The 27,348-nt window shown below is 41.3% G+C and overlaps 1 protein-coding gene across 1 annotated transcript in view; it reads right to left on the reverse strand.

Moving 5' to 3' along the window:
• Positions 1-27,348, reverse strand: part of ZNF804A (zinc finger protein 804A) — a 334,205-nt gene that overhangs the window by 214,564 nt on the left and 92,293 nt on the right. The window lies entirely within an intron of this gene.

Below are 27,348 nucleotides of genomic sequence, written 5' to 3' on the forward strand. Positions count from 1 at the left end.
AGAGTGACACAGAAGGGAATGGGAGAAGAGGAAGTGAGGACTTAGGGAAGGCCTCTTGGAGGTGATGTGTCTTCAATAAGGCTTTGAAGTCGGGGAGTGTCATTGTTGGATATCACTAGGGAGGGTGTGACAGGATATGGTCAGAAAGTTGGCAGCAAGATAGATGTGATCGAGATGCAGTGGGAAGGTTAGCATTCCAGGAACGGAGTGTGCGGGCTGGGTTGTACTGGGAGAGTAGTGAGTTGGGGTAGGAGGGGGCAAGATGATTGAGTGCTTTAAAGCCGATTGTAGGGAGTTTCTGTTTGACACGGAGCTGGATGGGCAACCACTGGAGGTTCTTGAGGAGTTCAGAAATGTGAACTGAATGTAAGCACTTAACACATATTACAATGATTATTATTAGGAAACAGCAGGTCAGAGCTAGAGGTGCAGCCTGTGACTATTAGAAAACCTCTGTATACGCTCTGCAGCAGCAGGCAAACTAGGCTTTTGTCTGCTTCTTACAACATCGTGGCATTTGATACACACTGCACACCATGGAAATCTCTCTTCTTACCACAGAGGCTTTTCCAGGCATCTGGACTTCTTGATCCAGGGACAGAGTTCACCAATGGAAGTTTGAAAGGATAAAGGAATATGAGGAAGGAGAAATAGTTCTGAAAAATTGGTAATCCTGGGAGCTGATAATCCTGGGATCTGCCCATAGTAAAGTTGTCATGAAATTCTCACACACGTCCTGTAATACATATTTACATATGTAATACATATTTACATATGTAAAATGTACATATTAACTACACCTTTTTATTTACCCAGACATGGGGGGGAAATGTATTCTGTCAATCAAATGGCTATTTTTTTGCCAGAACACTACATCAGGTCCATCAGCAAACTCAATCAATAAAAACTATTTATTGAACAATTCTTTGCCCTTGTGGAAGTAGTATTTATTGAGCACCTTCTGTTCTAGATGTTTAAAGAGGCAACACTTTCCCTGCCCACATGAAACTTATGGTCTGATGGGAAAGGACTACAAAGTTAGAATATGATATTCTTTTTTTTCTTTTCTTTTTCTTTTGTATTTGTTAAGTGTTTACTATGTGCCAGACACTGCACTAAGCGCTGGGGTAGATAAAACCTAATCAAGTTGGACACAGTCCATGTCCCATATGGGGCTCACAGTCGTATTCCCCATTTTACAGAGGAGGTGACTGAGGCCCAGAGAAGTGAAGTGACTTGCTCAAGGTCACACAGCAAAGTGGCAGAGGTGGGATAAGAAACCAGGACTTCTTTTTACTTCCAAGCCTGAGCTCTTTCCACTATGCCAAGCTCTCAAGGAGCCTACGACTAAAGATTCCCACCTTAGCTGCATTTCTTATTACCATCCACTACCTTTACTCTAATCATGCATTTCAAAATGTTCAATAACTCCTTCAAACAACCAGACTGTGCCCATTGTAAATACCTAGGACAAATACTTCTTTCTTAACAATTAAAGTGCATCAGAAACATTGTTATAATATACTTTTTGCTTATACTCACTGACATTTGTATAAACAGAGAACATTTCATTTAATAATGGTGGTATTTGTTAAGCGCTTACTACGTGACAAGTACTGTTCTAAACACTAGGGTAGATACAAGGTAATCGGGTTCAAATGTGTATAGAGAGGAATCTTGAAAAGTCGTGAACTAATCAAAGTTGAATGTTGCAACCACATCCATTTAACACTTTTTATTTCTATGCATTTGTTATAGAGCAGGATCATACCTGAGATCTGGTTAAGAAGAGTGCCGTTACATTTCTATTTCTTTGAGAAAATATAACCTAAATCCACCTACCTGGTTAATATTTTAGTTTTCTACAATAGAAAAAACCTCCATGATCTCTCTCGCCCCTCTAAAATTCTCCAAATCCTGGATTTTCAGGAGTTCAGATTCAACTTATGAAAAGCCTTTAGCAGTAGAAGGGAAATCAAATTTGGAGGCTATCTTATCAATAGCACAATCACTCAACAGTCCTAAAATTACCCTCCACGGGGAGACCAGAAGGCAGTATCTGCCCAAGAGACCTGACTAATGCCAGCGGTTACAGCTGGTCAATTTTCCTTCACAGCTGGAAGAGTGGAGGAAGGAGGTCTCTTTCTCACATATAAGCAGAAAAAGAAAGAGGAGAAGGAGGAATGAGAGTCACAATTCCCAGTATTCTTGCACACCATTTTTCAAAAATCTTTCAAACATATTATGGGTATGAAGAAGAAATGCATTGTGAAGCAATAAGACTCTCAGCTGTTCTGTTGTGAGTGTATTACATATATCTGCTGTGATATCATGGTAGCCCCTCCCAAGAAGGGTCAAACCATCCTCTGGCAAATAATAGATTTATAAGAGCTTCAATTTCCAACCTAGGAAAGACCCATGATAGACCAGAAATGAAATCACTGCACACATTATCCCTGACCCTAATTACGGTGCATTTTGGGAGCTGCTATTCACTGCGTTTTCAAAAGAATCACAAAGCTCCCACAAACATGGTTTTGGCTTGCTCCCAATCAAGCATGCCTTTCTACCTAGATTAACTGCAGTGGGTTCTGAATCTGGGGTTTCTCTCCAGAATAAAATAAATTTCCAATTGCTTGTTTATTTTGAGATTTTCCCACACCCCAGCACACTCCTGGTCCTCTAACCATTAAAGAGGCCATGTTTTTTACAGGAGACGATATTGTATATGTTGTCTTCTACCACAGCGGAGTGAAATAACTGGCAACTCTATCCTTGCCTCCCTGTCTGTTTTTGGCCTCTCTGCACCACAGCTGAACAAATTGCCTCTTCCCATCACCTCTGCTCGCTCTATGCTCTCTGGTGCCAGGCTGCAGGGATAAATCCTTGCTGCTACACACTTTCAGTGTTCTTCCCACACCAGGCGGCTTGCCTCGTTGCCTCTCCCTGAAATGGCAATGACTGTCCTCCGCCATCCTCTCAAGGAAATATCATCCTGACCTGCTTTTCAGGACTTGTACATATCTATTCTATTTATTTTATTTTGTTAGTATGTTTGGTTTTGTTCTCTGTCTCCCCCTTTTAGACTGTGAGCCCACTGTTGGGTGGGGACTGTATGTATATGTTGCCAACTTGTACTTCCCAAGTGCTTAGTACAGTGCTCTGCACACAGTAAGCGCCCAATAAATACGATTGGTGATGATGATGATGACTCATTCATTCAATCATATTTATTGAGCAACTACTGTGTGCAGAGCACTGTACTAAGCGCTTGGGAAGTACAAGTTGGGATGAGAAGCAGCATGGCGTAGTGGATACAGCACAGGCCGGGGACTCAGAGTCATGAGTTCTAATCCTGCCTCTACCATTTGTCTGCTGTGTGACCCTGGGCAAGTCACTTCACTTCTCTGGGTCTCATCTGTAAAATGAGGATTGAGACTGTGAGCCCCAAGTGGGATGGAGACTGTGTCCAACGTGATTTCCTTGTACCCACCTTAGAGCTTAATACAGTGCCTGACACATAGTAAAATTGTTAAGAAATTAGTATTGTTCAACCACACCAGCAGGAAGGACAAAGGCACCTGCAGCATGAGAACTTTGCTAAACCTTGGGAGAGCTGGAGGCTGCAGGTTTGCTGTGGACTCTAAGCCATGAGCATTTAGAACACTACTTTGCACATAGTAAGCGCTTACCAAATGCCATCATTATTATTATTATGAGGAGCGTAAAATTTTGCTCCTGTAGCCACAGCAGCCTGATGACTTCTGTTTTTAATTTATACAGTTTTCCTTGTTTTTCATGTTGATTTGCTTCATCGCTCCTGATGTATCTGACTCCAGTCCCCTCTCCCCACTTATATTCATAGATTGTGAGCACCCTAAGAACAGAGTCCATGTCTAATTACCAGCTGTGAATTCTTTCCCAGTGCTTAGTACAGGGCTATGCACACCAAACTAGGCAACCTGGGAAGCAATGTAGCCTAGTAGAAAGAGCAGAGGCCTGAGATCAAAAACCTGGGTTCTAATCCTAGCACTACTACTTATGACCACTTATGGCTGCTCACTTTTCCGCATGGTCGCTACAGAGAAATAGCCTGGCTCAGTGGAAAGAGCATGGGCTTGGGAGCCAGAGGTCATGGGTTCTAATCCCGTCTCTGCCATTTGCCAGCTGTGTGACTTTGAGCAAGTCACAACTTCTCTGTGCCTCAGTTACCTCATTGATAAAATGGGGATTAAGATTGTGAGCCCCCGTTGGACAACCTGATCACCTTGTAGCCTCCCCAGCTCTTAGAACAGTGATTTGCGCTTAATAAATAGTGATAAATGAAGTAAAGTAAATAAATAGTAAGGACTTAATAAATGCCATCATCATCATTATTATTATTCTAATTAAAATGGGGATTAAGACTGTGAGCCCCACATGGGACAACCTGATCACCTTGTATCCCCACCCCCCTAGTAATTAGAACAGTGCTTCGCACATAGTAAGCGCTTAACAAATGCCATCATCATTATTATTATTATTCTAATTAAAATGGGGATTAAGACTGTGAGCTCCACATGGGACAACCTGATCACCTTGTATCCCCCCCCCCCAGTAATTAGAACAGTGCTTCACACATAGTAAGCACTTAACAAATGCCATCATTATTATTATTATTATGGGAGGGTCTGTGTTTGATGCTGCACAAGTAGTAGTAATAGTGTAGTATTTATAAAGGGCTTCCTGTGTTTTTCTATGGTATCTATTAAGCTCTTAATATGTGACAGACACCGTACTAAACACACTTGTCTGCTGTGTCACCTTGGGAAAGTCACTTCCCTTCTCTGTGCCCCAGTTACCTCATCTGTAAATTGGGGATCGAGACTGTGAGCCCCATGTAGGGACTGTGTCCAACATGATTTGCTTGTATGCACCCCAGCGCTTAGTACAGTGCCTGGCTCATAGTAAGTGCTTAACATAAACCACAATTATTATCATTATTATTATTATTGGAAGATAATCAGGTTGGACACAGCCCCAGTCCCACATGTGGCTCACAGTGCAAGTCAGAGGGAGGAGACTTCACCTTCCCCATTTCATAGATAAGGAAACTGAGGCACAGAGAAGTTAAGTGGCTTTCCCAAGGTCACACACAGCAGACAAGTAGCCAACATGGGATTAGAACTCAGGTCCTTCTGACTCCCATGCCGTGCTCTATCCACTAGACCACACTGCTTTTCTGTTTTCCTTCCCATTTACATTGTGTCCAATCTGCTTATATGCATCCAGCCCAGCACTTGGTACAGTGCTTGTCACTAGTAGGTGGTTAACAAATACCACAATTATAAGCCCAACCTTTATATTTTAACAGCATTCTTTATAAACACAGAGACGCATCATTATCGATTCGAATCATTCACAACCCTTTACCCATTACAATGAGTTTCTCTAGAGATCAAAATGAAAACATTTATGTCCTGAAGCAATTTATTTCCTTTCAATTGCAAAAATAAGCAATGAAAGTAAAAAAAAAAACCAATATAGCAAAATAGGGAATAAAATGACAAGATACAATTCTGACTTCTCAAACAACCGTTTTCTACTCTGTAAGACATTAGAAATCATTTCAGAAGGGTCCTCATGAGGAACACAATTGATTCTTTCCTGGATTCTGATTCTGAGATTCTATCATTTAATTCATGTTATTTAGCTCTTGGCACAGACCATGGGAAAATGAGAGAACAGTGCCCCTTTCTAAAAGGCATGGAGCACAATAAATATCTCAATGAAATCATCAAAATTAGTAGCAAGAAAGTAGTGTGTCTCAGTAGTCTCAGAAAAGCATACAGTAAGCATTCAATAAATACTGAGTGTTGGACTAGAGAGCAAGGATAAAGGATAAATGCAAGATTTTCCATCACTAAAAATAAGGGCTTTCAAAGCACAAAATGTCAGCCAGAAAGAAGGGTCTTTTGGTCTAGCTTTTAAGTTACTAGCTTAGACAAAGCCACGAATAAGGAAGTCATGGAAGACGAAGTTGTCTGATTCCCAAGGAAACACTTCCAACCAATAGGTTATGAACAGCGGCAACATCAGAGAATCACTCAGGAACTCCTGAATTGGATGGTAATGTTGTCAGCCACAAACACTTGCACAGTAAGAGTACAACCAAGTTTCTGAATGATTCTGGCAAAAAAACATCAGGCCCAACAATCGCTCCCAAGCTGTGTACCCAAATCACACCTTTGCTGTCTCTTTCCATTTGGGCATCTCAATCAATCACTAAAAGTGTTCAGAGCACAGTACTAAATGCTGGGGGAAGTACAATATAACCAAGTTGGTAGACATGTTCCTTGCCCACAGAAAGCTTAATGTCTCTCTCAAATCCTTTTTAAAATAGTAGCCCCTTTTCTGATTGTTCGATGTTCAATTTTCCCCTAAATTGAAATGGCCCACTTTTCTGAAACTTTAGGATGTTGTAGGGTCCTCCCTCTTGATTTGCAATGAACGTTAATCACAAAGACTTTTGGATGATGAATAGCAAAATGGTTCTCCTGCTGCGTTCACATTTGGCACCACAGCCCAACCCTAAACCAACTAAGTCAGAGCCCCAAGGTCACTCCAAAGCAAAACAACTCTACATTCAATCCACTCCCTTCTAGAAAATACAGAGACCTTTGCAATATCATTAAAATCTGCCTTACCTTCACCATCCAAACTGCTACTATGCTGACCCGACCACTTATATCACCTTGACTACTGCATCAGCCTCCTTGCTGACCTCCCTGCCTCCTTTCTCTCGCCACTCCAGTCCATATTTCACTCTGCTACTTGCATTATTTTTCTACAAAACCATTTCATCCATGATTCCCCACTCCTCAAGAACCTCCAGAGGTTCCACGCATTCACCTACACATTTAAACAGAAACTCATTACCATTGACTTTAAAGCACTCAATCACCTTGCCTTCTCATGGCTCAGTGGAAAGAGCATGGGCTTTGGAGTCAGAGATCATGGGTTCAAATCCCGGCTCTGCCACATGTCTGCTGTGTGACTTTGGGCAAGTCACTTAACTTCTCTGAGTCTCAGTTACCTCATCTATAACAGTCGTATATTACGCTCACAGTCGTAATCCCCACGTGGGACAACCTGATCACCTTGTATTCCCCCCCCCCCCAGTGCTTAGAACAGTGCTTTGCACATAGTAAGCACGTAACAAATGCCATTATTATTATTTCTTACCTCACTGATTTCCTACCACCCAGCATGCTCACTCTGCTTCTCTACTACGAACCTACTCACTGTCTAACAACTCTGTTGTACTGTGCTATCCTGAGAGCTTAGTACAGTACTCATGTACCCAATAAGTGCCCAATAAATACAACTGACATTGATTGATATTGTTCTTTCAAGGGAAACAGTGAAAAATTAAACTTCAACAAGATAAGCCTACACTATCATCACATCTTTGCAATTTATATGCAAGGATTATGTCTACCAACTGTATTACTTTAGTACAGTGATCTGCACATGACACGGGCTCATTGAATTCAAGATTGATTGACCTTATATTCAGATTCATCTAGAAACTTTACCGAAAGGAAATATTCAGTGTGTGTGTGTGACTAAAGTAGGGAGTGAGTTGATTGAGTGTTTAAATCCAGTGGTAAGGAGTTTTTGTTTGATGTGGTGGTAGATGGATAATCTTTGAAGTGTTTTTTAGTGGGGAAGCATTAACTGAACATTTTTTTAGAAACATGGCTCAGGCAGCAGAGTGAAGTAAGGCCTGGAGTGAGAAGAGACAGAAGGCAGGGAGGCCAGTGTGGAGGCTGATGCAGTACTCAAGGTGGAATATGATAAATGCTTGGATTAGCAAAGTAGCAATTTGGATGGACAGAAAAAAGGGGATTTTGGCAATGTGGTGATGGTAGAACTGATGGGATTTGGTGACAGACTGAATATGTGGGTAGAATGAGAGTGATAAATTGAGAATGATGCCAAGGTTAGAGGCTGGTGAGACAGGTAGGATAGTGATGTGGTCTACAATGATGAGGAGAACAGGGTTTGGGTGGGAAGATGAGGGGTTCAGTTTTGGACCTGTTAAGCTTGAGGCGTCAGGAAAACATCCAAGTAGAGATGTCTTGAAGGAAATGTGAGACTGCAGAGAAGGGGTGAGTTTGGGGCTGAAGAGGTAGATTTGGGAGTCATCTGCATAGATAGGGTCGATGAAGTCGTGTGAGTGAATGAGTTCTCCAAAGGAGTGGGTGTAGATGGACAATAGAAGAGGACCCAGAACTGAGTCTTGAGGGACTTGGCCAGTTAGAGATGGAAGGCAAAGGATGAGCCCCCAAAGGAGAGTGAGAAACAGCAGCCACTGCATTTCCCTAGTTGAGAAGATGTCTGAATGTTGGTTTGGCATTAACATTCTGCGAGAGAAATGTTGCAACTGTTAATTTAACATTTTCATCTAAGAATAAACATTATGATAGTTTGCTTATTGAAATTTTCAAATAAATGTATAATAGTCCTCCATATGGCTTAAAAGGTTATTTCACTTATGTTCAATGTCAGTTATATCTTCTAAGTTGAAGAAAACCAATGCAAATAAGGGGTATGAAATATGACAACTGCCTTGGTTTTCATTTCATGAGTACGTTACGTTGTTATTTCTCTAATTTGAAGAGTAAAATCTCTATATGAGCATAACCCAGTTAGTTGAGGTTTTGGGAAGCTGTGTGACCTAGAAGAGGACAAAGCTGGGAGTCAGAAGATAATAATAATAATAATAATGGTATTTGATAAGCGCTTACTATGTGCAAAGCACTGTTCCAAGCACTGGGATAGATTCAAGGTGATTAGGCTGTCCCACGTGGGGCTCACAGTCTTAATCCCCATTTTACAGGTGGGTAACTGAGGCCCAGAGAAGTTAAGTGACTTGCCCAAAGTCACACAGCTGACAAGTGGTGGAACCAGGATTAGGGCCCGTGACCTCTGACTCCCAAGCCCAGGCTCTTTCCACTGAGCCTGGCTGGGATCTAATTCTGGGTTCTAATTCAAAAATGTGCCATTTGCCGGCTTTATGAACATGGACAAGACACTTTATTCTCTGCCTCAGTTTCCTCATCTCTCAAACAGGGATAAAAAAAAAACATTCTCCCTGCCTTCTAGAATGTGAGCCTCATGTGGGACAGAAATAGTATCTGATCTGATTTGTATTTGATAACTAATAAGCATTTAGGAAATACCACAATTACCATTACATAACAGACTGACAGAAATTATTTAAAGCCAATGATTGCTACCTTGAATTTCAGGAAGACACGAGAAGCAGTCACAGCTCTCTCCAGTTATTGCTCCATTTCCCTCCTGCCATTCCTCTCCAGACTCCTTGAGTGAGTTGCCTACACCTGCTGTCTCAAATTCCTCTCCTCCAATTCTCTTCCTGACAACCTCCAGTCTGGCATCTATCCCCTTCACTCCACAGAAACCTCCCTCTCAAGGGTCACAAATGATCTCTTTCTGCCACATCCAGAGGCCTCTAATCCATTCTAATCCTTCCCGACCTCTCAACTGCCTTCCACACAATTGGCCACCCCCTTCTCCTGGAAACATTATCCAACCTTGGCTTCACCGACACTTTCCTAACCTGGTTCTCTTCCTAACTCTCTGGATGCAGGCTTCTTGCCTCCTATCCCCTAACTGTGGGTCTCCCTCAAGGTTCAGATCTTAGCCCCCTTCTATTCTCCGTTAACATCCACTCCCTTGGAAAACTCATTTGCTCCCATGGCTTCAACTACCACCTCTATGGAGATGATTCCCAAATCTACATCTCCAGTCCCGATCTCTCTCCCTCTCCTCAGTTTCACATTTTCTTCTGCTTTCAAGACATCTCTACTTGGATAGTCTGCCACCACCTCAAACTTAACTTGTCAAAAACAGAACTCCTTATCTTCCCACCCATACTTTGTCCTTCCCAGCATTGTAGACAGCACCATGATTCCTCCTGTCTCACGAGCCCTTGACCGTGGCATTATAATTGACTCCTCTCTCTTATTCAGCCCACATATTCCATCTATCACTATATCCTGTCGGTTCAACCTTCACAACACTGTGAAAATCTGCCCTTTCCTCTCTATCCAAACTGCTACCACTTTAATCCTAGTACTTAATAATAATGGCATTTATTAAGCACTTACTATGTGCAAAACATTGTTCTAAGCGCTTGGGGAGGTTACAAGGTGATCAGGTTGTCCCACGTGGGGCTCATAGTCTTAATCCCCATTTTACAGATGAGGTAACTGAGGCACAGAGAAGTTAAGTGACTTGCCCAAGGTCACAAAGCTGACAAGCAGTGGAGCTGGGATTAGAACCCATGACCTCTGACTCTAAAGCCCGGGCTCTTTCCACTGAGACACACTGCTTCTCCACGCTACCTATCCTACCATCCTATCCCACCTTAATTACTGTGTCAACCCTTCCTCATGTCGCTCCCTGATCCAGTCCACACTTCACTCTACTCTCCAGATCATTTTTCTACAAAAAACATTCAGGCCAGGTTTCCCCACTCCTCAAGAAACTCCAATGGTAGCCCATTCACCTCTGCATCAAATAGAAACTCCTTATCACTGATTTTAAATCACTCAATCACCTTGCTCCCTTCTACCTCTCCTCACTGCTCTCCTACTACAACCCAGCCCACACAATCTGCTTCTCCAATACCAAACTACTCACTGTATCCTGATCTCATTTATTTCATCACTAACCGCTCATCCGCATCCTACTTCTGTCCTGGAATGCTCTCCCTTTTCACATCCCACAGACAATTAGTTTCCCCGCCTTCAAAGCCTTATTGAAGGCAAATCTCCTCCAAGAGGCCTTCACTGACTAAGCCCTTTTTTCCATATTCCCCACTCCCTTCTGTATCTCCCTGACATCCTCCCTTTATTCATTTCCCTTCCCAACCCCACAGCACTTATGTATATATCGGTAATATATTCATTTATATCAATATCTGTCTCCCACTCTGGACTCTAAACTCTTTGTGGGCAGGGAATGTGTCTGTTACTCTCCCAAAAGCTTAGTACAGAGCTCGGCACACAGTAAGTGTTTAATAAATATGATTGATTGATTGACTGGTAGAACATGGGCTTGGAAGTCAGAAGGACCTGGGTTCTCAGCCCAGCTCTGCTGCTTGTCTGCTGTGTGACCTAGAAAAAGTCACTTAACTTCTCTGTGCTTCAGTTACCTCATCTGTAAAATACAGATTAAGCCTGTGAGCCCCATGTAGGATATGGACTGTTTCCAAACTAATTAGCTTATATCTACTCCAGAGCTTACTACAGTGGCTGGCACTTAGTAAGCACTTAAAATACTCAGTATAAAGGGTCACTTTACCACTTAAGAACATCAAAGCAAGAAAATGTCACTGAACAGATCTATCTGAACAGTTCTGTCTCTCCACAGACTTCAGTTGCAAGTTCAAAAGGTGACATCAGTTAGAATGACAGATGTTCGTACCAGAGAAATGAGGTGCATACTCTGTTTTATTGCTGGCATAATTTCTTGTAAACTATTTTATTTAACACCAAGTTTGTTTTCATTTTTAGATCTCATTATATGGTTTAAAACACAGTCGTCAGGGAGCCAAGCTAGAGTAATAGGCACTTCATCCTTTCCTAATCCTCTCAGTTATAGTACACACACTTTTTGGTGAATTTTTTGGTAATACAAAATAAATAATAATAATAATTACTATTATTATTATTATTATTATTATCATAATATTTGTAAAGCGATTACTATGTGTCAAACACTGTTCTAAGCGCTGGGGTAGGTATGAGGTAATCGGGTTGTCCAAGGTGGGGCTCAGGGTCTTAATCCCTATTTTGCAGATGAAGTGACTGAGGCAGAGAGAAGTAAGTGTCTTGCCCAAGGTCACACAGCAGACAAGTGGCGGAGCCAGGATTAGAACCCACAACCTCTGAATCCCAAGCCCATGCTCTTTCCACTAAGCTGACCAAGAAAATTTGGGAAGAACCTATGGGCCTCAAATTAAAATATTTGGAGTTACAACCAATTGTACTTGCAACTTATGTACATATCCATAATTTATTTTAAGGTCTGTCTTCCCCTCTAGGCTGTATGCTCCCTGTGGGTAGGGATAATATCTACCAATTCTGTTATATTGCACCCTCCCACGTGCTCAGTACAGTGTTCTACACACAGTATGTACTCAATAAGTATGATTGATTAATAAATAAATAAAATTCATTGAAAGATTGATTGAGGACAGGTTTTGAATCCCCATATTACATTTGGTGGAACAGACACAGAAAGGTTAAGTTACCTGCCCAAAGTCACACAGCAGACAAGTAGAATCCAGGCCTTCTGAATCCCAGGCCTGTGCTCTTTCCATTAGGCCACACCACTTCCCCGTTGCTCCTTATTCCCTACAGTATTGTTCCTCCGAGACAATTGATCTGCCTTATGACTTACAACTGGCACTTCTTTCTGCTAAATCTGGGGGAAAATGGACAGCTGGGATGGTGGGAATCTCCACCCAACATGGAGTTTCCATACTCTGGCAAAGCCTCATAGGCCCAAACCATGTTGGAAAGACTTTTGGAGGAGGCAGGCAAGAGAAAGAAAAGCAGACAACAGGGTCTCTTGGGGGACTCTTCTCCCTCTATGCATGTTTTAATATTGATTCAGGATTGGAAAAAAAAATGCAGTTCATTCCTGGTTTTCTGTGTATTTCATCTTCACATACATGGTAAGGACCAAGACAGTGCTTCCAACTACCGTATATATCCACCAGCACCCAGTACAGAATTAAATAATCAACCAATCAATAGCATTCACTAAACACTTACTACTTGCAGGGCACTCTATTGAGCATTTGGGAGAGTACAGTAGAAATGAGCATTCTGTACTTAGAGTGTTTACAATTTAGCAGGAGAGACAATTAAATGCACAACAGGTAGAAGGAAGTAATGGGGTATAAAGAAAGCTAACAGATCAATTTCATTTATCACTGTACTAAGCACTGTACTAAATGCTTGGGAGAGTAGAATGCAACAGAATGAGCAGACACGTTCCCTGCCCATAACGAACTAACGGTCTGGACGACGCACATATGCAAAGACATGTACATAACTGCTAGAGGGATTGATGAGGAAGGGATAAAGTGGCAGTTGCGTGATATAAAGTAACAAGGAGGGTTCGAGGAAGGTCTACTGAAGGATTATTTCAGAAGGGCTTTGAAGCTGGGGAAAATAGGGAGAGGGAATTTTAGGAAGAAGGGAACACATGAGCAAAAGATTGGTTTTAGGAGAGACAAGAATATGGCATAGTGAGAAAGGAATGATGCATGCAAACTGCCAAAGATGTTTAATAAAATGTTTGATGATAATGATGATAAAATACCTGTGAAATGCCTAAATGAGTTCCAGTCCTACTTGCCAGATTTTTTCATCAGTTAATATCATACCTGTCAGATGCGCTCTGATTGTACTTTACAACACATTACTTACCACACTCCCTCCCCCTTCTTCTGTTTTCTATAAAAAGTACAAGAAAACAAGTGTAGTAAAAAAAATTAACATCATGCAGAAGTGACTCCTCAGAGCAATTTTGTAATGCCGGGCTGAATGTGTAACTGGGTGTAAGAAAATTTGATTTTTCCAAACCATTTTGGACCAGTAGCTATAATCTGACTTGTACTTCACTTTCCACAATGAATCAGTTCTAAATGCAGTTTAGCCACTCATTTATCAACATTCAACTACAATGGGAACTGATAAAGGTGCAATCCTGTAACTGCAGGTGTGAAACAAAAGATCTAAGCAAACTCATCCTCCGCCCCTCACTCTGTTCATGGAAAAATGTGCCTTTGCTGTATTTTTGCATTTGTGATTTACAATGCCTGAAGCTAATTTTGTGCCTGACTCTTGTCCCACTAGCTCCCCCAAATTTCAGCTAATTGCCTTACGCTGGGCTGATCTGTCTCTTGCCACTTCTTTAATCCACCTTTTATGTGTTTTTTCTTTATCATTTATTACAGTATTCGTTAAGTGCTTAATATGTGTCAAACACTCTTCTAAACAAGTGTCAAACAAGTTAGGTTGGTTGGAGCTCACAGTTTTAAGTAAGAGGGAGAACAGATATTGAATCCCTGTTTTACGGTTGAAGAAACTGAGGCAAATGGAAGTTAAAATTTGCCAAAGATCACACAGCAGACATCTGTTAGGGCTGGAATTAGAACCCAGGTCCTCTCTCTTTCCATTAGGCCACACTAGATTGTGGGCAAGGATTGTGTCTACCAACTGATTGTATTATACTCTCCTGAATGCTTAGACCAATGTTCTGCATACAGAAGTGCTCTATAAATACTATTGATTGATTTTTGAGTGCGCAATAAATACGATTCAATGAATTGATTAATTGGTTCAATCCTCCTTTATCACAGCTCACCCTGTTGCATCCCCTTGGAAGTCCTGCCATTAACCATTCACATCACAGGCCCATCTGAAGAAGCATTGTCGAGCACTGGAGAGCTGACTTTCTACCAGGATTTCACGGCTCACGGTCCCGTTTTACCATCTGATATTGACAGATGTTCAATAAATTCCTAATTCCTAAAATAAAATTGACAGACGTTCAATACCGACTGATATTGACAGTCGAAACTCCTCAAGAAGCCTGACTACTATCAGGGCCATATGATATTCAATCGTATTTACTGAGCACTTACGGTGGGCAAAGCACTGCACTAAGCACTTGGAAGAGTACACTATAACAATAAGCAACAATAGAATAATAAATATAATAGGTTGGCCAACACAACGACTAGTTTTTCCACCTTCAATTTGGCCTGGTTCTTGGTACACTGCTATTACCAAATAGTTTCCAAAATCTCAGCTGTTTTTCTGGATTCTGTTTTCTACTTCTTCATCTGTTCATGCATGATTGGCCCCTGTAGCAGATTTAGATGTCATTTCTAAGTGCAGTTTCTCTGCTGCACATTGGTACAGCACCTCAGTCTTATCAGTATATATCACTTGGATCATTCTGAAAAATGGTTCCTAACCATCTGGTGGATATGTCCCCTCAGGTCCCTGGAGCAGATGGGATGGCTGTATGGTTTAGGGATGTAACTGCACTTCTTTCCTGAAAATGTTGATAATTCCCTTTGATACTAGGGTAATCATGCCTTGTCTCTGTAGTAATCTGAGAAAAAAAATATCCTTATTCTTGGCTCGGTAGCACTCAGGGCGCTCCATAAGGAAATTTCAAATTTATAGGTACTCATTCATCAACATTCTTGGGAGTTTTCTTGTGAAAACTCTTCTGTTTCTCATCTCTTCTGTTTTTTGGTTTCCCTCTCCCACTGTCCCGTGATTGTCTTGCATTATCTGCCCTTGCCTGTAAGTGTATGCGTGGATGGTGGGAAGGTTAGTTAATTTCTCAGATGGGTTAGTAGCCTCTTTTTTGGGTCAACACCACAATCCTAGGACTAAAACTAATTCATCCTTCTCTCCCTTGCCCTGAGAACTAAAAATGGAGACAAGCATCCACACTCTCCTTACCTCAGGGCCTGAATAACTCTCATCATTTGGTAGTGGCAGTCCCAGGGGCCCCAAGAGATTAGGAAAACCATAGGTTCCCTAGATTCTTTCATTCAGTCAGTCATTTTTATTGAGCACTTATTGTGTGCAGAGCACTGTACTAAGCGCTTGGAAAATGCAATTTGGCAACAAATAGAGACAATCCCTACCCAACTAGATCCATTCTCACCGCTTCCTTCCTCCAGAGAAATGATATAGTTTTTGGTCAAAGGAGATCCTTAACACAAAATTTCTAATAATTTCCCATTAGTGGGATAATGAGTTTCTTTGGATGTTTATAACCATGCTTCATTTTAACACTCTCTTTTCGGTGCACTTTTGTGATAGGATAGTGCTACTGAATTTTATTTCACTTTGAGATTAACTGGCAGAGTTCACTGTGGCTTAAATACTTTGTTTCCTCTCCTCCTCAAACTTTGAAATATGTTGACTGTCTTGGCATAGAGTGATTAAAGCCCATGTCAGTTTAGTTTAACAGCAGATTTATATAATACACTTTTTAATATCTAGATTGTAAGCTTCTTATGGGCAGGGAACGTGTCTGCTAATTCTGTTGCATTGTACTTTCCCAAGCACTTAGTGCAGTGCTGTGCACACACAGTAAATGTTCAATAAATGTCACTGATTGATTAATTAATATGTGAGCACCAAGTGCATTTTTGATTAAACAAACTTGAAAGCTAATGGTTTGAAAATCAAATATTTAAACGTTCAGATACAAAAAATCGAATTCAAATTATTTTTATGCATACATATTGACATTAATGTTTGATCATCGAACAATATTCTTTGTGTTTTTCATTACTGTTTCATAATTTGGGGAAGGGATCAATTTTGGGGATCTGGGAACCCGTGAATCACTTTACATGATTCCCTCCGGAGAACTATACTTTAGTAATTGTTATTTCACCCGACCCTCCATTTTCATGGAACTAATTAAGAGCATTGCCTGTGTGTTTCCACAACACATAGCATTTCTATTCATGTTTCATGTCTTATTTCTCTTCTATTTAATTCTGGCTTGTGACTTTAACTGCATCAAGATGTTTTAAGGAAAACTCCTAGTCTTTTAGGTCCTTCTATATGTTTCCCTTTTGGAAACGATATGAATTTACCTCATCTGTATAATGGGGATTAGGACTGTGAGACCCATGTGGGACAGGGACTGTGTCCAATCTCATTAGCTTGTGTTTACCCCAGCACTTAGAAAAGTGCTTGACATATATTTTCCATTCTGTGGTGTCTGTCAGCTGCTATCTAACAATGCAAATGTCTGATTCAGACTTGAAAGTAAGTACCAGCAGACTTTCACAATGTGCAGAGCAAAATCTTTCTTTGAAGATAGTCACTGAGCTGACAGCAGCCTTCTGACTAAGTCATTAAAGCTTCGGGTTATTTTTTCCTGCTCATGTTTTAAAACTGTACTTCTTCCTTTCTGATTTTTATGCATTCATATTATTTTCATTTTGTATTAATTTTAGATAAGATGTCCAACGCTTGAAATATCACATAGCAAAGGTGAATAGTTTGAGTAGCTTTGAAATGCGCTTGTATGATCTAGTAAACTAATTTTTTGAAGCAGAAGAAGTTGGTAATAGGTTTAGTGGAGGGGTAATCTGCAATTTAGAAAACTGAGGGGGCATCAAAGGCAGGCCAAATACATCTTTCAATCCAGGTCAAGAAAAATGCAGGTAATTTGAATGCGCAATAGAGAACAGGTCAGAATATTTGAGAGAGAGAGAGAGAGTGAATGAAGATAACACTCCAGGGAAGCGTTCCATGAATTTCCACTTCGAACATGATTCTCCTCTAGAATGCAGCAAGGAAGAAATGCAGTGGTAACACTAAGCAGCTCCTCATGGCTGCTGTAAAAGTACAACCTGCAAAAACCTATATAAGCATACTCCCGGCTCTGAACACCTGCAATACATAAACCACCAAGATACAACATGCAGTAATTGCTGATGAAGCCCAGGATTACATCCAATCACTGCAGGGGATTCAATTCCCTCCCTGCTACCTTTTCTCCTCACCGAACTTCTCTCATTCCCCTCCAAACTCAGGCCTGAAGCTCAGCATCTCTGGCTCAGCCAGGGTGTCTGGAGGGAGGTGACTCAGTGGGAGCTGTATAGGAGGGGGCTAGGAGTTCTAGTTAGACCTCACATCTTTTGTCTCCCTTCTGGGCTCCTGAAAAACTCATTCAGATGGCCCTTGGTCCCAACTGTCCCCGAACACAGACTGTAAGCCATCTCCATTTCATCCGAAAGCAGACAGGGTCTGTTTATTTGACTGTCTGTCTCCTCCTTTTAGAGTGCATACTCCATATAGGCAGGGAATGTGGCTACCAACCCTGTCATATTTTCCTCTCCCAAACATTTATAGAGCATGGGGAGTCAGAAGCTTATGTGTACTAGTCCCAGCTCCCCCACTTGTCTGCTGTGTAACCTTGGGCAAGTCACTGAACTTTTCTGGGCCTCAGTTACTTCATCTGTAAAATGGAGATTGAGACTCTGAGTCCCACGTGGGACAAGGGACTGTGTCCAACCCAATTTGCTTGTATCCATTTAGTACAGGGCCTGGCATTCATTCATTCATTCAAACATATTTAATTGAGTGCTTACTGTTTGCAAAGCACTGTGCTATGTTCTTGGGAGAGTACAAGATGAGTTCACCATCTAGAGACAAGTTCACAGTCATAGTAAGTGCTTACTAAATACCATTATTATTATTATTATTACTTATTATTATTATTACATATTATTATTACTTGTACAGTTCTCTGAACACAATAAGCACTCAATAAATCCCACTGATTGATTGACTGATTGTGGAGAGTTAGAAGAAACTAAATTTGGCTAAAATCTCTGTCCCTCCTACCGCACCCTCATTCTGTGGCCCTCATTCTGTGGCCCTCATTCTCAAGGCGCTGCTGAGAGCTCACCTCCTCCAGGAGGCCTTCCCAGACTGAGCCCCTTCCTTCCTCTCCCCCTCGTCCCCCTCTCCATCCCCCCATCTTACCTCCTTCCCTTCCCCACAGCACCTGTATATATGTATATATGGTTGTACATATTTATTACTCTATTTATTTATTTATTTATTTATTTCACTTGTACATTTCTATCCTATTTATTTTATTTTGTTGGTATGTTTGGTTCTGTTCTCTGTCTCCCCCTTTTAGACTGTGAGCCCATTGTTGGGTAGGGACTGTCTCTATGTGTTGCCAATTTGTACTTCCCAAGCGCTTAGTACAGTGCTCTGCACATAGTAAGCGCTCAATAAATACGATTGATTGATTTTGTGCTATTGATGCCTGTCTACTTGTTTTGGTTTGTTGTCTGTCTCCCGCTTCTACACTGTGAGCCCGTTGTTGGGTAGGGATTGTCTCTGTCTGTTCCTGAACTGTACTTTCCAAGCACTTAGTACAGTGCTCTGCACATAGTAAGTGCTCAATAAATATGATTGAATGAATGAATGCTGCTTTTTGATGATGTGATGAAACTCCTGCTCATTACTAATGGAGGAAGAGGAGAGGCTCTTATAATAGAGCATGGCTAGGAGCATTCTAATAAACTCATTATGCCACTAATGGGCAACTAGGGAAGTTTTGCCTTAGGAATCCTCTTTTACCAGAAACTTTATCATTTCTCTGGAGGAGGGAAGCAGTGAGAACAGATCTAGGGAACATGTGGTTTTCCTGGTCACTCTTTGGAGGCCCTTGGGACTGCCACCATCAAATGATGAGGGTCCATTCAGGTCCTGAGGGAAGGGGAGGGTTTCATTGTCTTGTCTCCTTTCCAAGTTCCCAGGGTAAGAGAGACCAGGGTGAATTAACTTTGTTTCTAGGATCGTGGTGTTGACTCAACCAAGGGGCTACTTACCCACCTCAGAAATTGACTAACCTTCCAATAATAATAATAACAATAATGATAATTGTGGTACTTGGTAAGCACTTATTATGTTCCAGGCCCTATATTAAATACTGGGATAGATACAAGATAATCTGGTTGGAAACAGGCCCTGTCCCATATAAGGCTCATAGTTTTAATCCCCATTTTACATGAGGAAGCTGAGGCACAGAGAAGTTAAATGACTTGCCTAAGGTCACACAACGGGCAAGAGGTGGAGCCTGGATTAGAACCCAGATCTTCTGACTCCTAGACTGTGCTCTTTCCAACAGACCATGCTGTTTCTGTACAAACACTTATAAGCAGAACTAGAAGATGCAAGAGAAAAATGGGACAGTGAGAGAGGGAAACAAGAAAACAGGAGAGATGAATAGAGGGGAGAGAGAGAGCATATTGACAGCAAGAGAAGGATGTAGAAGAGAAGAGGAATAGAGTGGGAGTCCACACATTCTGAAATCCTTCAATGGATTGTTCACCCATTCCGACAAATTCTCTAACAACTTAGTTAAATGACCAAACAGTTGTTTGGATGCCGAATCATTCAACCATTTTGATACTTCAGAAACTATTTTTTTTGTCTCCAACCAAAGTTGATAGAGCTTTCATCCTCTATATTTCCACTGTGAAGTAGCTGACAAACGTTTCATCGTATTTCCTCATTCAGTTCACCATGCAGCAGTGGCTTAGATATCTTGTTTCCAACCATTTTAAACCGTTCTTCTTGGAAATCATATCCAACAAAGTGGTGTTATTGTATGCACTGCCTTTAGGCTGCTAGACTGTGGTGGTAATTTTGCCATCATTTGATGTTAAATATAATAATAATATTAATAATAGTAAAATTTGTTAAGCACTTACTCTGTGCCAAGCAATGTACTAAGCACTGGAGTAGATGTATAATAATTAGGTCTCACATGAGGCTCACAGTTGAACCTCCATTTTTCAGATGAGGGAACTGAGAAAAACAAAAGTTAAGTGACTTCTCCAAGGTCAGACAGCAGAATTAGAACCCAGGTCCTCTTTCTCTCAAACCCGTGCTCTTTCCACTAGGCCACGGTGCTTCTGGAAGGTTTCCAGAAGTTAGTTCATAGAGACAATGAAAACAAGTAACACAATTAGACAAGGCAAATCAAACCCCATTTCAAATAAGAAAACACAGTCTTGAAAGTTTATGCCGAACTACAGTGCATAAGGCAAGTGTTGGGTTTTGTTTTTGTTTTTCCTCATAGGTAGCCACAAAATCAGATTTGGCAAAAAGAAATGAATGAAACTGCAATAATGTCAGTAGCTAAATGGGATTTTTGCTGCGGTCATCTTGATAGAAAATGTCAAAGTGAAATACTAGTGGATGGGTATGATTACAATAATTAGATAAATCCTTCTTAACCCAGTAAATAGTATTTATTCAGCACTTTTTATATGTCAAACATTGTGATAATTGATGGGATTTATAAAAGATGATATAGGATAAGAGACCTGTCCCACATAGGGGGGAAATTATTTCATCCCTATTTTACAGATAAACAAACTGAGGCATAAAAAACTAAGAGACTTGTCCAAGGACACAGGACAGGAACATTGAAGAACAGAATCAGCATCTCTATCTCCCAACTTTCAGTCCTAATCTCTTTCCAATAGACCATTCTACAGTCCCGTTAGCCTTCTGTGACACTTTTGATATTTTCAATAGTCATTTACTAGGCACCAAACTGTGGCACTACCATTATAGTTTTCCCCTCTTACCTATTTTAGTTTTCTTGACAGCGTATTTTAAGGGCAGTAAGGCAGAAAGCAGTAAAAGAAGCAATAATGAAAGGAGAGACACACAAAGTGACCCTTAATGGATTGCCAGCTCATGAAGCCAATTCACAAGCAGCAGCAAAATGAGTGCTATGCACAAAAGAAATCAATACTCATTGTAGCATCCTTCCTGCTACACTGCAATTTATCAGCTAAACAGAATGCTGTCACAACGCATAGGCCTCAGAAAACTAGCTGCTCTCAGAAGCAATATTTATATGACACTGGTTCCTATCACAACCAATTCTGATTCAAGCATAGCAGAGCTCTGTTGCCTGGTGATTTGTGAATCAGGTTGTAGGGAACATGTGTATGTGTGACTCTGATGTATGACAGAGGTACCTGAAAGGAAGGCCAGGATGCCACACGAAGCCTTTATAGTTCCCCGGAGTTGGAAAGAGGCCGGCTGCAGGTTAATTACAAAACAGTCAAAATGGATGATTTAACTGCTCCTCTTTGCCAAACGTAAGCAACTTCCAGACTTCTACTGAGATCTAATCAAGAGCGAGGAAACAGTGGCTGACTATAGTTTTGATAAATGGTCATGTAAATATGTGTGGAAATTTGTTTCAGGCAGAAGGTTTTCTATGAAGCGCTCCTTTAGAACGATAGCTGTGTGTTTTAGGTTCCTGCGTTTCCTATTTTTTCAAGGTATTTGTGTACCCACTGAGGGTAGTCATAATGTATTAAATATTATTCATGGAATGCCTGGCGTAGGCTGTGCATTGTACTTCATGGTGGGGAGATACAAATCAGAGTAGTGATATTACATATATATAATAATAATAATAATGATGGCATTTGTTAAGCACTTACTATGTGCAAAGCACTGTTCTAAGCACTGGGGGGGGGATACAAGGTGATCAGGTTGTCCCACGTGGGGCTCACAGTCTTCATCCCCATTTTACAGATGAGGTAACAGAGGTTCCAAGAAGTTAAGTGACTTACCCAAGATCACCCAGCAGACATGTGGTGGAGCCGGAATTAGAACCCATGACCTCTGACTCCCATGCTGCTTCTCTCTCTCTCTCTCTCTCTCTCTCTCTCTCTCTCTCTCTCTCTCGATAGGTAGATAGATAGATAGATATCTATATATATAGAGAGAGAGAGAGTAATGAATAATGGTGATAATAATGGTATTTGTTAATCAATCGTATTTATTGAGCGCTTACTGTATGCAGAGCACTGTACTAAGCGCTTGGGAAGTACAAGTTAGCAACATATAGAGACAGTCCTTATGTGCTAGGCACTGTACTAAGTGCTGGGGTGGGTACAAACAAATTGGGTTGGACACAGTCCCTGTCCCACGTGGAGTTCACAGGCTCAGTTCCCATTTTCCAAATGAGGTAACCAAGGCACAGAGAAGTGAAGTGACTTGCTCTAGGTCACACAGCAGACAAGTGGCAGAGACGGGATTAGAACCCATGGCCTTCTGACTCCCACGCCCATGGTCTATCCACTATGTCATGCTACTTCCCTGCCCACAAAGACTTCATTTTCTAATTGGGGAGATGAACATGAAGTGATTTCCAAATAGAGCAATCAAAGTGAGGAATTGAATGTACAAGAAGCAGTGTGGCTTAGTGGAAAGAGCCCAGGTTTTGGGAGTCAGAGGTCATGGATTCTAATCTCGGCTCCGCCACTTGTCTGCTGTGTGACCTTGGGCAAGCCACCCGACTTCTCTGTGCCTCAGTTACCTCATCTGTCATTCATTCATCCATTCATTCATTCAATCGTATTTATTGAGCACTTACTGTGTGCAGAGCACTGTACTAAGCGCTTGGGAAGTACAAGTCGGCAACATATAGAGATGGTCCCTACCCAACAACGGGCTCACAGTCTAGAAGGGGGAGACAGACAACAAAAGAAAACATGTGGACAGGTGGCAAGTCATCAGAATAAATAGAAGTAAAGCTAGATGCATATCATTAACAAAATAAATAGAATAGTAAATATGTACAAGTAAAATAAAATAAAATGTCAAATGGGGATTAAGACTGTGAGCCCCACATGGGACAACATGATTACCTTGTATCTACCCCAGTGCTTAGAAGAGTGCTTGGCACATAGTAAGTGCTTAACAAATACCATAATTATTAATTATTATTATTATTAGATGGGCTGATTTTATATTATATGTGTATATAAGAAAGAGAGAGAGATAACCCTTTCTATTTAGAGGGGTGTGTGTGTATAAACTTAAAAGTTGGGATAGGTTTAGGTAAGTACCTAAATAAGTGTTAGAGATGGGTTTATATAATTTTGGGTGTTGAAAATTAATCCAATCCCTGGAATTCTCCCAGTCTTGAATATTGCTGTATTGTACTTTCCAAGTGTTTAGTATAGTGCTCTACACACAGTAAGAGCTCATAAATATGACTGAATGAATGAATGAATGCAATTAACTGAACTTTCCATCCCTTACCTAACCGACACTTCACTAAGAGTAATAATTGAAAACCTTAATGTGCTGAGCACTGTAGAAAACACTTAGGAGTGTATAAAAAAAGCGAAAACATGGTTCTTGGCCCTCCCAAAGCTCATCACCTAATGGGAGAGATAAGTTAGCACAAATTATTTACAGATAGTGGGAGCCAGAGAAAAAACAAAGCTAGCATCTACTAACAGGTGAGCACATAAGTGCTGGTGGGGAAATATGCAGGGAATGAAAATTGATAGATGTAAGTTGTGTCGATTGATGCAGCTGGAGCAAGTCTTGAAATCAGGATATTGGGGAATTAATTCTAGCAGATGTGGCACTTCAAGAAGAAGCCCTTGGAGATGGGGAAAGTTGTGGTCTGGAGAACTTGAAAGTGGAAGAACGATATAGAAAAACAAAGGCCTCATACTATGCCACATTCCAGTTGAAAGCTTGTGAGTCAAAGGCTGCAGAGAAACCAGCATGTCACCCTGCAATCAGGAAACCAGACACTTTACTCTAGCAGAAGCTCAGTAAAGATGGTGAAATGAGGAGGCAAAGGAAATAACAGAGCCAAGAGGTGCAAACAACATATACGTCAGTACAACAAAGGCCAGTTTCTGTAGGTCTGCCCCTTGCAGCCGAGACCTTGGATAAAACATTAGCCTTTTCAATTGTACACATACGCAAACACGCACCCAAATACTACTATCCAAGGCACCTTCTTTGAGTATGAAGGAACGATAGATAGATAGATAGATAGATAGATAGATAGATAGATAGATAGATAATTTGGGCAGTACTACATAGTGCTTTACACAAGATAGTCTTATGATTTTCCATTGAGTCTTAGGCAGGAAGTTGGAGGACTTAAATACTGCCAGCTCCTCACTGAGTATTTGGAACTTGAACCATTTCCCCCTGTGTAATTCCATAGCCAAGACTGCTTATTGTCTGGCTATCAGAAATACTGGTTACTAGCATTTTGGTTTGTTATGTGCAATCTTATTAAGCTTTTCAAGGGAGCAGTGTGGCCTAGTGGAAAGACCCTGGGCCTGGGAGCCTGAGGGGCTGCGTTCTAATCCTGGCTCCACCACTTACCTGCTGTGTGAGTTTGGGCAAGTCATTTGACTTCTCTGGGTCTCAGTTCCCTCATCTGCAAAATGGGGATTTAATATCAGTACTCCCCTCCTCCGTAAGACTGTGAGCCCCATGTGGGAGCGGATCATTTTGTATAATAATAATAATAATAATAATAGTATTTGCTAAATGCGTGTTATGTGCTAGGCACTTTTCTAAGCGCTGGGGAGGATACAAACAAATCAGGGGCAACAGAGTCCCTGACCCACATTGGCCTCACAAACTCAATTCCCATTTCACAGATGAGGTAATGAGACCTGGAGAATAATAATAATAATGATGGCATTTGTTAAGAGCTTACTATGTGCCAAGCACTGTTCTAAGCACTTGAGGGGAGGATACAAGATAATCAGGTTGTCCTACATGGGGCTTACAGTTTTAATCCCCATTTTACAGATGAGGGAACTGAGGCACAGAGAAGTTAAGTGACTTGCCCAAAGTCACACAGCTGACAAGTGGCAGAGCCGGAATTATGACTCTGAAGCCCGTGCTCTTTCCACTGGGCCATGCTGCTTTTTGTATCTACTCCAGCACTTAGTACAGTGCTTGACAGTTATTCAGTCAATCATATTTACTGAGCGCTTACCGTGTGCAGAGCCCTGTACTATGTGCTGGGGAGAATACCATGTAACAATATAACAGACACATTCCCTGCCCAAAATGAGCTTACAGTCTAGAGGACTAACACATTGTAAGCACTAAACAAATATCACAATTATCATTATTATCATTATTATAACGGAAAGAGGACACAGTCTGAGACCTTTGAGGACTTCTAATATAATGGGGAGAACAGATGACATACAAATACACAAACCTCTAAGCAGACAGAAATCACAACTGTGCAAATCTGCCTATTATAATAGCAGCATTAGTAGCAGTAGCAATCCATTGGTGGTATTTATTGAGTGCTTACAGTGTGTAGAGTACTGTACTAAGTGCTGGGGACAGCACAGCATAACAGTTAGTAGACATGCTCCTTGCCCAGAAGAGCCTAGCAGAAATAGTAGTAATGGTATTAACTGGAACTTACAGAATGGGGTACACTGAACTAAGTGCTTAGGAAAGTTCAGTAGAACCAAAAGAAGGTTCTTGCCTATAAGTACCATATAATATATATATATTAATTAATTCATTCATTCAGTCATATTTATTGAGCACTTACTGTGTACAGAGCACTGTACTAAGTGCTTGGGAAGTACAAGTCGGTAACATATAGAAACGGTCCCTACCCAACAACGGGCTCACAGTCTAGAAGGGGAGACAGACAACAAAACAAAACCCATCCGTCCATCCATTCATTTATTCAATCATATTTTTTTTATAATTGCATTTATTAAGCGCTTACTATGTGCAAAGCACTATTCTAATCACTGGAAAGCACTGTTCCAAGCGCTGGGGAGGATACAAGGTGATCAGGTTATCCCACGTGGGGCTCACAATCTTAATCCCCATTTTACAGAGGAGGAAACTGAGGCACAGAGAAGTGAAGTGACTTGCCCAAAGTCACACGGCTGACAACTGGTGGAGTCGGGATTTGAACAGTTGACCTCTGACTCCCAAGCCCGGGCTCTTTCCATTGAGCCACACACTTACTGTGCGCAGGGATATACGTGTGTACATAAATCTTTGTACACAGATATGTGTGTGAGTGTCTTTGATTTTTGCAGGAAGGAAAATTTACCTGTGTATAGAGAATGGCTCTTGAGAAAGCTTCCCACCGTTTCCACGTCTACCAATAAATCAATGGCATTGATTGTCTGCTTACAGTGTGGTGATTGCAGTAAAGAGTATTCTTGAACATAATAATAATTGTGGTATTTGTTGAGCGCTATGTGCCATCTACTGTACTAAGCGCTGGGTGAGTACGAGCAAATCAGGTTGGACGCAGTCCCTGTCCCATGTAGGGCTCACAGTCTCAATCCCCACTTTCCAGATGAGGGAACTGAGGCCCAGAGAAGTGAAGTGACTTGCCCAAGGTCACACAACAGACACGTGGCCAAAGCAGCATGACTAGAACCCATGACCTTCTGACTCCAAGCCTCTTGCTCTATCCACTAGGCCATGCTGCTTCTCGAAAGTACAATATAATAGAGCTATTATTATTGTTATTTAAGTGTTTACTAAGTAAGGAGACTATTATTTAAGGAGACTATTATTTAAGTGTTGACTATGTTTAAGCACTGTTCTAGGCACTGGGATAGATACAAGATAATCAGGTTGGACCCAGCCCTTGTCCCAGAAGGGATTCACGGTCTAAGTAGGAGGGACAACAGGCAGTGAATCCCCATTTTACAGCTGAGGAAACTGAGGCACAGAGAAGGGAAGTGATTTGCCCAAGGTCACATAGCAGGGAAGCAGCAGAGCCAGGTTTAGAACCCAGGTCCTCTGATTCCCAGGCCTCTGCTCTTTCCACAGAGTCACGCTGAGTTGGTGGACTTGATGTTTCTCTTTCAACCACAGCTCCTGGCATCAT

The sequence above is a fragment of the Tachyglossus aculeatus genome, chromosome 9, assembly GCF_015852505.1.
Source record: "Tachyglossus aculeatus isolate mTacAcu1 chromosome 9, mTacAcu1.pri, whole genome shotgun sequence".
Lineage (NCBI taxonomy): Eukaryota > Metazoa > Chordata > Mammalia > Monotremata > Tachyglossidae > Tachyglossus > Tachyglossus aculeatus.